Raw genomic sequence first — 11617 nt, 5'->3', positions numbered from 1 at the left:
AAGCATGCAAGAACTATCTTTTGCAGGGTGATAGAAGTCAGATTGTGCCAGAAGTTACATGGCTGCTAAAGAGAAGGCCTTAGGGAATAGCACCTTCTGCGTATTTACCACATTCAAGTACTGTCCATGCATACACATAAAATGTCAGCCTCCTAGAGTTGAAAACATTTACTGAGACTCCCTCACATCATCTTAATTAAAGCATATAATCTAGAGATCAATTTATTGAATTATGAGAATTCTAAATTACAAATGTAAAATATTCATATTGACCTGATCCATTTCTTCTCTCCATCTAGGAAAAAAAATCATGGAAATCAAATTGTGATTCAAAAACAGTTTGATCAAGGAAAAGTATTTGTAGGTCTCAAATATTATTGGATCCATGCTGTAGAAATTAATTCTTTGTCAGGTATACTGCAAAATCCTTGGGCTGGTACAAGAGGGATGCTGTTTTCTTCCTTCAAACCCTGTTAATCAATGTTTTCTCACATTCCAACCAGTCCTTTCTTTAGACATCTTAATAACATTATCTCACAAGAGCTTGGTCTCCAGGGTGGGAGAAATTTTTCAGCCACTGAGTCACATGGTAATTTTCCAAATGTATTTTCTATAATTTTCATCCTCAGAGCATCTTATTTCTAAAGGTCTTTGTGTATATTCCATGTTTACTCTTAGAGTCTATGAGTTGACACGTTTAAAAATTGTCAATGATTGTACGACTAATAAGGATCCATACATAGGGACTGTTCAAAATATTCCAGTTTTCCTCCTTCAAAGAACACAATAGGATTGCAGTCCTATCCCCTTGAAGGGATGCATGACCACTGACTAACAAAAATGTTGTAATATTATTATGAGACACTTGCAGTAGAAGACTTTAAATTCCAGGCATCATGAGACATGCTTATTTTCTCTCTGACACATCATCTGGTGATGTTCAGGGAGTAGAGGCTTCATCAATCTTGATCCTGAAGTTCATAGAACATCCATGATGGGCATGTGGTATATGTGAAAAAAAATACTCACTGCTGTCTTAAGGCACTGACATTTGTAGTTATTTAATAATGTACTATTTCCTAACCCATACCTAGACTGTCCCCTGGTAATTTCCAGTTCTACTTTCACTTAGAAGTATTTCATGCTCACCATCTAGAAAATTAAATAAGAAAATGTTCACAGCTCTTTCAACTCACAAATTATACTTCTATCATTTACACTTATACTTCTAATTTACTGAAGATTTTCCTGGGCTCTGTCTTTAAGTTGATGCCCATATTGACAAATCTGTGTTTTCACTCAGCAGCCCATCCAGATGAATTTCCAATATTTTTATCATCTGATCATAAGACTTTCCTTTTTACAAATCTTTTGGAGAAAGGACTGCATTTTTTGATAGTATAAAGGAAGACTCACAGACAAGGTCTTTGCTATGTTTAAAAGAAGTTTTTTTCTTAGGCATTTGAGTTTTTAAAAACTCAAATGGGAAATAGTAGGTAAAACAAAAGCTACTTGTGGCACTACAAAGTAGAAAAAAAAAGAAAGAAAACAAAAAATCTAACTGCTAAGAATATATTGAGGAGGGTGAGAAGGCTCACTTTTGGCATGGTAGCAACATTAAAATACATACTTGGAGACTCACAGCCAAGCTGAGTTAATTGAGGTTAATTGAGATTCCTACACCACCCACATGTATGAATACATAAAATTGTAAATAGTGATGGGCTAGAGCCAGGTCTTCTAAGCTGAAGAGTGCTGTTTATATGCATCATTTTCCAAATTCAAATTCAGTAACGTGTCAATGGTAGAGAGAAAAAAATCAGTAGAAGCATTTTGGTCACAATAAATAGCAAACACTAGAACTCAATAGGTCTTTGCCTGAATATTTGTTTATTTTCCAAGAGCCTCTTTTTAAGTCTTTACTAGTGTAGCACCATTTATAAAGTATAACTAGGAAGTAAAAATAAATTTTATCCTCCACACTTGAAAAATACACCTTCATAATAACCTAGAAGGTCATGTTTGAATTAAATCACAGATTCCTTATTATTCCACATCAGTATTTGGCAGGGAAGAGAGTCATTCCCTAGTCTCCAGCCCCCAGATTGCAGTGTGAAGCCCTAGCTTCCTCCTTTTCTCATTCCATCCCAGTGTTCATCTTGCCCTAGGAGGGAGTTCATGTGAACGTCAGAGCCATTCCAATGCACACAACTAATAGGACCTTTTATGCAAGCAATATTTATTCAGGATCTGTAAAATGAGGACATTTCTTTATGTACAAGACCTCATCATAAATATCCGAGGGACTCGAGATGAGAGTATAAAAGAAGACTCCCAGAAAAGGTGAGTTAATTGAGGTTAATTGAGATTCACGTGTGTATACCCCATATATGCATACAAAGCTGCCTGTAGACCACTCCCTTAAGGTTAGAAGCATATATACCTGTATGGTAAGATAACATCAGTGGGCAGGAAGACGGGAAGGGAGCATTCACATACCCTAGAAGCAGACACAAGTCTGGAGGGGTCTGAAAAGTCAAGGTCTGGGATCCCAGACCATTACTAAAAATAATGGGATGGTGTGAGCTCCAGCTGGTCCATTAATCCCAAAGATAAATCATCCTTTGGTGAGTGGTACAACTGGAAGTGGACAAGAAAAGAGCCCACTAAAACACAGAGCCCAGAATAGGGGTCCTTACTGCCTATTCAAAAAATGGTACCAAATACAGAACTACCAAAGCCCCATGAGTTCTCATTCCACTGATACATGATATAAAATAAACAAATAATTTTGAAGATCAAATTATCTATATTTCCATCCCTCTTTATAATCCAAGTAAAATAACAATATTAACCACCATTTATTAGCAAATAGCAAGCTTACTATTTTCTCAGAGGTTACTAAGTTCTTGAAGACTGAATGGCTCAAAATTCAGAATTTGGTTGTTACTTTTAGTTAGCAATAATTTATATTATTTACAATAATATAATAGAGTTATGTTATATGCTAATATTTACTTATCATAAAATACTTATTATTGGATGGCCTCAGGGCAGCTTACCACTCATTGAAAGTGCTCCTTCCATCTATCCAGATGAATCTTTTGAAAATTCTGGTCTGATCATGTTCCTTGATCAGGGTCCTATCACCATGCATGACAGAAGCACTTCCATTATTTATCAGAGAATTAGAAACACAAGGGCAGAGTGTAAGCATATTGGCTCCAAAACCAATGCTACCCTGTACATGCGTTGGTATCTTCTAAACTTCTTGAGACACTATGGCCTTATTTCCTCCACCTGCAATCCACAATGTTAGCACTAATTGCTACTCAGGATGGTGCACTGAAAGCCATGTGTGAAAGAAAGCAGAAGACTGTAAAGGGCTACACCACAAACAGGGAAGAGCCCTCAGAAAATGCCTCATGTTATGTTCTTCAGTCTTAAGGAGGCTTATTTCAGGGCTGGGGTTGTGGCTGAGCGGTAGAGCGCAGACCTAGCATGTGTGAGGTCTGAGAGGTTTGAGCCTCAGGACCATATAAAAATAAATAAAATAAAAGTTTTTTTTTTTTTTAAGGAGGCTTTTTTATTTATTTTAAGGTATATTTTTAAAATAATTATTGCATATATTTGCAGTACACAATGTATTGTTTTGCTATATGAATACATTGTGAAATGGTTAAATCAAACTAATTAATGTACACATTACCTCATATAGTTATCAATTTTTTTGTTGTGACAACATTTAAGATCTATTCTCTTAGAAATTTTCCATTATACATTATTATTAGTTTATAGTCATCTCTATAATAGGTCTCCTGAACTTATTTATCCTATGTAAATGAAGCTTTGTACCTTCGATCAACATTTCCCTAGCTCCTCACCCCAATCTCCAGCCTCTGGCATCCACCCTTCTACCATTTGCTTCTATGAGTTCAATGTTTGATTAAAAACATCAGATTTATCAAGATTAATATATATATGTGGTCTGGTTCAAAGAATTGAAAAATCTTCCACTACTCTTTATTACATCGATGAAAAAATGCCTTGATAATTAGAATTCCAGTCTAAACACGGTAATTCCCCTGGAGTGAAACTAGTGTCCCCCATTTTGTAATTTATGGAGAAAGTTTTCGCATAAAATTTGTTGCTTAAAATGAGACAATAGGCAAAATGGTGAAATTTCTCAATAGAATGCTAATAGCTCTCCAGAATTCATTATTTACGTGAGAATATATTCACATAGTATTATGTATCTCAGCCTCTTATCACATCTAGTTAAAAATAAATTGTAGACTACTTACTTCTACCTCCTTCGAGTGAGCAGTCCAAGCCTCCATAGTCTCACAGTGGAGGCGGCTTGGGATGTTCGGCTTTAAGAGGAACAAGGTCATTGGACTAAACCTCTATTGCAGGGGCGCGGGGCTGGGGGCCAGGGGTGGCGCCACCCCGCCAGGAGCACAGCTATCAGCAGCCGAGAAGGGGGCATAGGCCCAGCAAGAGGCAGGGGGAGGGGAAGCCGGCGCGCTCTCTGGCAGAAGCGCCAACGCTAGCTCTCCAGCCGCGCAGGCGCAGGACGCTGCCCTCGACGCCGCTGCCGGAGGAGGAGGAGGGGGAGGAGGAGGAGGGGGAGGAGGAAGAGGGGGAGGGGGAGGGGGAGGAGGAGGAGGGGGAGGGGGAGGGGGAGGAGGAGGAGGAGGGGGAGGAGGAGGAGGAGGAGGGGGAGGGGGAGGAGGAGGGGGAGGAGGAGGAGGGGGAGGAGGAGGAGGAGGAGGAGGAGGAGGGGGAGGGGGAGGAGGGGGAGGAGGAGGAGGAGGAGGGGGAGGAGGAGGAGGAGGAGGAGGGGGAGGGGGAGGAGGAGGAGGAGGAGGAGGAGGAGGAGGAGGAGGAGGAGGAGGAGGACAGGCGGCGACCAGCGGGTCGGTGGCCGCCAGCAGGAAGGCGCTGGAGACCCTGCGGCGGATCAAGCGAAGGAGTGCAGCGCAACCACGAGACAGCCTTCCAAGGTAAGGCGGCGCCGGGCGGACCTAAGGGCCTTGCGGGGCCGCCGGACGGGTGCTTTTGGAAGTGCAGTCCTGTCCAGAGACGCGGAAGGGGGGGATGGCAATAGAGTGTGGCCGCCCCAGCTCGGTAGCGCCTGTGTAGAGCGACCTCCCGCGTGGGCAGGCAACCTCTGCCCGGCCCAGACAAAGGGGCCACGAGGGCGTGCGTGCTTTTCTCCCCAGGCATGTTTCGGAAGCTGGACATCAAAAACGAGGATGATGTCAAAAGTCTGTCTCGCGTGATTGTCCTTGTTTTCAGTGACAGAGTAACAAACTGGGGCAGGATTGTGACTCTCATTTCTTTTGGTGCCTTTGTGGCCAAACACTTGAAGAGCATAAACCAAGAATGCTGCATTGAACCCTTAGCAGAAAGTATCACAGACATGCTCCTAAGGACAAAATGGGACTAGCTTGTCAAACAAAGAGGCTGGGATGGGTTTGTGGAGTCCTTCCACATAAAGGACCTATAAGGCGGCACCAGAAATGTGCTGCTAGCTTTTGCAAGTGTTGCTCAGTAGGAGCTGGTTTGGTGTATCTAATAAGATAGCCTTGTAAGTACAATAGTTGACTGTTTACCAACTCCAGACACCAAAATTTCTGTGAGATCAAATGTATTTATGAAGTTGGACTTCAAGCTGCCCAGACTGTAACCTCCAAGAGCGTCACTCTAGCAACCTAGCCAGAAAGCAAGTGGCAAGAGGATTATGTCTAAGAAGAATAAATACATGGGAAAAGTAATCCCCCTTGAAGATTTCACTGTATGAAAGAAGCAAAGTTCACTTTCAGCACCAAGCAAACTGGGAGGCCACAGAGGGGGAATGTTAGATTTAGTCGAAAAACTTAATTTCCTTGTCTAGAACCAGAAGAGTGGTCAGTAGCCAGGCTAGTCATAAAATTCATTAAATATGCCCTCCAAATTCATTAATTTCCCATAGTGTGAAAAGAGAAGCACTAAGATGCCAGTGATCTGTAAAGAATAACTTAAGCTACAAGTAATTGAGCTATGACTAGAAGCCTCATTACTATGCACCAGTGAAGGGAAGCTTTTCCTCTGTGATTAGCTTCCCCGGGTATATTTTCTTGAATAGAAGACCCAAGTGTTCAGGACTTTTATGCCTGTTCTACTTTGGCTTGATTTGAATGAGTCTCATTAGCATAGTAATGGCCATGAATAATTGAGTTAAGGCTCATTTAGTTACACATGTGGAATATTCTCATTTTTAGGACAGAAACAGCTTGTAAATGTATTTGTCTGTAAAAATGTGTGTATTTTTACAGAGAAAATATTTCTGTGAACACAAAGGGAGAAAAGTCTTGAATTTAAATTTTGAAAATTGTAACTTCTGTAGTTAGGAATCTATTTCTTCTTACAGCTTTTCTATTCTAAACTTTCTCCAGGTCAGTTCTAGAGTATATACAGAACCAGTTTGTAGTTGTATGCAACCTGGTTGTAGTGGGACAAATCTGATTTATAACTATGTAGGCTTTAATTTTCCAATCTGGTATTGGTAAGTATTCCTTAGATAGGTTTTTCTTTGAAAACCTGGGATTGAGAAGTTGTGGAATGAAAATTAATCCTTTCACTTGGTTATGTATGGGTTTTCAATAATTGAGTCTAAGTGGAGTTTTGAGAGGTGGTTTTTAGGGGTGGGGGAGTAGGCTAGTGACTTAAAAATAATAGGATCTGATTAGGCAACTAATCATTTGAGTTCCTTACGTTTGACCTGATTTAACTGGTAAAATTTAAACTGAGTGAATGAGCTCATCTTTAAAGCTTTTACTGAAAGATTTTCAGCTGTTCCAAGTGGGACTTATTAGCATTGTTTATAAAAAGATAACATTAGGTGGATGAAAGACATTTGATTCCTTGTTTGCTTAATAAGTTGTAAAATGATGGGCTGGGGACGTGGCTCAAGGGGTAGAGCACTTGCCTGGCATGCGTGTGGCCCGGGTTCCATCCTCAGCACCACATACAAACAAAGATGTTGTATCCACCCAAACATGAAAAACAGATATTAAAAATCAATCTCTCTCTCTCTCTCTCTCTCTCTCTCTCTCTCTCTCTCTCTCTCAAAAAAAAAAGTTGTAAAATGATGGCTTGGAAAAGCAGGCTAGAGTCTAACTATGGTGCTATTATGAGGCTTGCTTGTTCAAACACAGGTTTAAGCCTCATACATCAATAAAAGAAATACTGATAAAAATAAAATAAATTGTAAAAAACAAAATTAAATCTCTAAACTTAATGGTATTGGGTAGCAGTTTTCATTAGTTAGCTTTCCCCTCCAAAGATTATGTTTATAATTAGTTAAAATTAACATTTGTAAAACTTCTGCACTCTCTTTTATTAATACTAGAAAATGTTGACTTTATGCATGAATAGGGAGCTGGTAAAACTAGTTTTGAGTTTTAATTACCTAGACACTTGGTAATTTCTCCCACTAACCAGAAGGTAGGCTTAGACTAATCACATCCAACATCTCTGAGCTTCTGTTTGCCCTGAGTATCTGATGAGGGCACTGAACCTAGTAATATTACAGATTGTTTCTTTCTGGCTGAAAGAGTTCTGGTTCCAAATTACTTTTCTTTCTAAGATCAATGCATAAGGCAAAAATTTCCAGAGCTTCTTTTTAAGTTCTCAAACAATGCTGGAGAGATGGGGTGACAAATTTAACTTTATAAAATTTTTAAAAAGAAAACAAACAAACAAAAAACCCCACAAAACCACACCCATCACTGAAGCAGAATAATCTCAAAAACAATTTAGTTGTGCCAAACAGAAGTTCGAGATAAAGTCTATAACTCTGAAGAGGAAAAATATGGTGGTTGATAAGGAAGGAAAAAACACACACTCATACCCCAAGTGATGCTATGAAATAAAAAAGAAACAATTATCCCATCAGATAGGACACTGCCCAAACCCCGGAGCTTTGTACAAGACAGGCAAAACTACTCCTTCCCACCAAAACCAAACTGATATTTTATGAACAAAATTACTAAAAAAAGCAGCAAAATAATGAAGTGTGTAACCTTGTCATGATGCTTCAATGGGACTAATTCAGGTGTGTTCAGTTTAAAAATAGACATCAATTCATCCTCGTATATAAATTTTCTGAAAGAATTTGCTTTTAAATACTGATGACACTTGATTTTTTCCCTTTTGAATTTTTATTATGTTTGCTCCAATAAAGCTTTAAATAAACCAAGAAAGTTCAAGAAGGAAATTATTTCCCCCATTTTACCATGTTTTTGTTTGGATTACCATTCACATTTGTCATAAGGCTAAGAAAGAGATCATGAAGAATAGAAATGACCTGCCAAGTTCCTGAATAGATACATAAATAATTTAACTTTATCAGCACCCTAGTTTTTCTAGTTCTTCCACATACCCCATGTGCCTCAGGCAGCCTCACATTACGAAGGTCCTGATGTCTCCACCTCTTTTCTGATCAGATGGTTTGGAGCAAGAGTCTCAGGTTTCCCCAGTGACTGAAATGTGCTTTTCCCCTCTCCACTTCAAATGGCCTAGACAGAAAAAGAAAGACGTAAAGATCATAACAATTGGGAATGTGATTAATATTTGTGGTTGCCAATTGTTACAGCTGTGATCACTTCAACAGTAGATGTGACATGGGCACAGTGCCATCTTTAATACAGGAATGTTGTTCATCATGGTGGAAAATGCATCCTTTAAATGGTGCACCCATTAAGTATCAGTGTTTCATATTTCAAGTTGCATAAAAATTATTTCAAGCGAGAAAACTTTCAAATCTATTAATAAGCATGTTATTAAAACAAATGGAGTTTAGAATATATACACTTGGAACATGAGTGATAAAAATAAATGACATATTTAAATTGTCTTAATGTTAAGATAACTCTAGATGGATTTTACTATCATCTGTATGTTATTTCCTAGCCTATTTCTATTTCTGTTTCTTGGGTAATTGCATTCAATTTTTCTTTGGGTTGATGTGAAGAGTCAGTGAGTTTCTATATAAAGCACTTAGAACACTGAGTGGCATAAAGAAAGCATTTGGTAAATGCAAACTATTAATTCTACTACTATAACCACTGCTGCTTTTAATTCAATTACTACTATTATAACCCTACTGTCTAGATAATTAAAACTCATATTATTTTTATTTTTTTCTAAGTTTTGTTGTTATAATTTACAAATAAATATTTATACATTTATTGTACCCAATGTGATATTTTGATTATGTATACATTGTGAAATAATTACCATAATCAAAATAATTAATGTCTATCACCTCACATAATGTGCCCGTGCATGCCTGTATATGTAGTGAGAACACCTGGAATCTACTCTCTTATTAAATTTCCAGCATCTAATATAGCATTAATTATATTAACTATACTATATTAGAGCTCCAAAATTTATTCATCCTGCATAACTGAAACTCTTTGCCCTTTGACCAACATCTTCTTTTTTCCCCAACACCCAGGCCCTGCCAACCACCATTCTACTCTCTGTTTCTATGAGTTAAAAATTTTAGATTCCACATACAAGTTAGATCATACAGTACTTGTCTCTCTCTGCCTAGTTTAGTTCACTTAGCATAAGTCCTTCATCCATGGTGTTACAAATGACAAAAGTTCCTTCTTTTATATGACTAGATAAAAGTCCATTACATGTATACATATACACATACACATGTGGATCCATTGGTTGATTCCATACCTTTACTACTGTGAATAATACTACTGCTAACATGATACTTCAGCTATCTCTTCAACACACTGGTTTCATCACTTTTGGATAGGTAGGCAATAGTGAGATTGATTGATCATATGGTAGTTCTATTTGTAATTTTTTGAGGAATCCCATTCCTGTTTTCCATAATAACTGAACCACTTTGCATTCCCTCTAACAGTGTGCAACACTTCCCCATTCTCTATAGCTTCAACAACACTTATTTTTTGTCTTTGTATCACAGCCATTCTAATAGTTGTGAGGTTGAATCTTATTTTGGTTTGGGTTTATATTTCTATAATATATATGTACATACATATATATCATAGAAATATATATATATATATATATATATATATATATATATATATATATATATATATATACATACATATATATAGTGGGGATTGAACATATGAGTACTTTGTCATGTTGCTTCATCCCCAGTCCTTTTTATTTTTTACTTTTTTATTATTTTTTAGGCGACATTTACTAAGTTGCTGAGGCTCTCACTAAGTTGCTGAGGATACCCTCAAACTTATAATCCTCCTATCTCAGCCTCTTGAGTCACTTGGGACTACAGGTGAGAATCATTGTGCCCAATCTCTGATAAAAACTTGATTAAGCATTTTTCACAGACCTCCTGGGCCATTCTGGGCCATTGGTAAATCCCCTTTGGAGAAATGTCTGTTCACATCCCTTTTCCAGTTTTTAATAGGGTAATTCACATTCTTCCTAGTAAATCATTTGAGTTCCTAATGTATTTCAGTTATAACTTATTATTAGATATATTGCTTGCAAATATTTTCTCCCATTCTGTTGATCATCTGTTTTCTCTGTTGATTGTTTTCTCAGCTGTACAGAAGATTTTTAGCTTAAGGTAATCTCATTTGCCTATTCTTGCTTTTATTTACTGTGCTTTTCTGTCCATATCAAAATATCATTGTCCAGACCCATATCATGTGGCTTTCTCCTTATATTTTATTCCAGTAGTTTTCATTTGGGTGTATTATTTTAATTCATTATTCCATTTTGAGATGATTTTTATTTAGGGTGTGAGAGAATGGTCCAAATTCATTCTATGAACAGAGATATACAGTATGGCATCACCATTTGTTGAAGACACTGTCTTTTCTTCATTGAGTGTTTTTGGAAACTTTGTCAAAGACCAATTAACATTAAATACATGGATTTATTTCTGATCTTAACTTTCCATTCCATTGGTTTATGTGTTTTTTTTTTTAATATACTAGTGCTACGTTATTTTGATTGCCATAGTACTGTAGTGTACTTTGAGTTACTTGGTGCCTCCAACTTAATTTTTCTTTGTTATGATTACTTTAGCTATTTGGGACTTTTATGGTTTTATAGAAATTTGGATTCTTTTTTCTGTTTCTTTGAAAAAATGTATTTGGCATTTTGATAGAAATTGCACTGAAGGCGCAAATCCCTTTTAGTAATATTCATTCTTCAAATTCATGAATCTTTCAAATTTCAATTAGTTATGAATCTAAGGTATTTTCAATTTTCAATTACTTCTTCAATTTATTGAATTATTGTCTTAGAGTTTTCAGTTTGTATATCTGTCATTTCTTTAGTTATACTGCATTCTATGTGTTTTCATTGATGATATGGTAAATTGTGTATGCTCTTACTACCTTTTTAGAACATTCATTATTATTGTACAGAAATAATGTGGTATTTGAATGTTGATAGTATCCTGAAACCTTGCTACATTTGCTTGTTACTTCTAAAAGTTTTCCTGTAGTCTTTATGGTGCCCTGTTATAATATCATGTCATCAATGAACAGAGACAATTTTATTCTTTCCTTTCAAATTTTATGATTTTTTTTCTTCTTAG

General features: G+C 37.2%; 1 pseudogene; it reads left to right on the top strand.

Annotated features, from left to right (window-relative positions):
* The first annotated feature begins 4365 nt into the window (after positions 1 to 4365).
* LOC144252317 (induced myeloid leukemia cell differentiation protein Mcl-1 homolog) lies at positions 4366 to 5589 on the top strand (annotated as a pseudogene).
* The last annotated feature ends 6028 nt before the right edge of the window (positions 5590 to 11617 follow it).

The sequence above is a fragment of the Urocitellus parryii genome, unplaced genomic scaffold (assembly GCF_045843805.1).
Source record: "Urocitellus parryii isolate mUroPar1 unplaced genomic scaffold, mUroPar1.hap1 Scaffold_40, whole genome shotgun sequence".
NCBI classification, from domain to species: Eukaryota; Metazoa; Chordata; class Mammalia; order Rodentia; family Sciuridae; genus Urocitellus; species Urocitellus parryii.
Note: the sequence above shows the minus strand (reverse complement) of the source record. Positions and strands in the feature narration are given on the sequence as shown.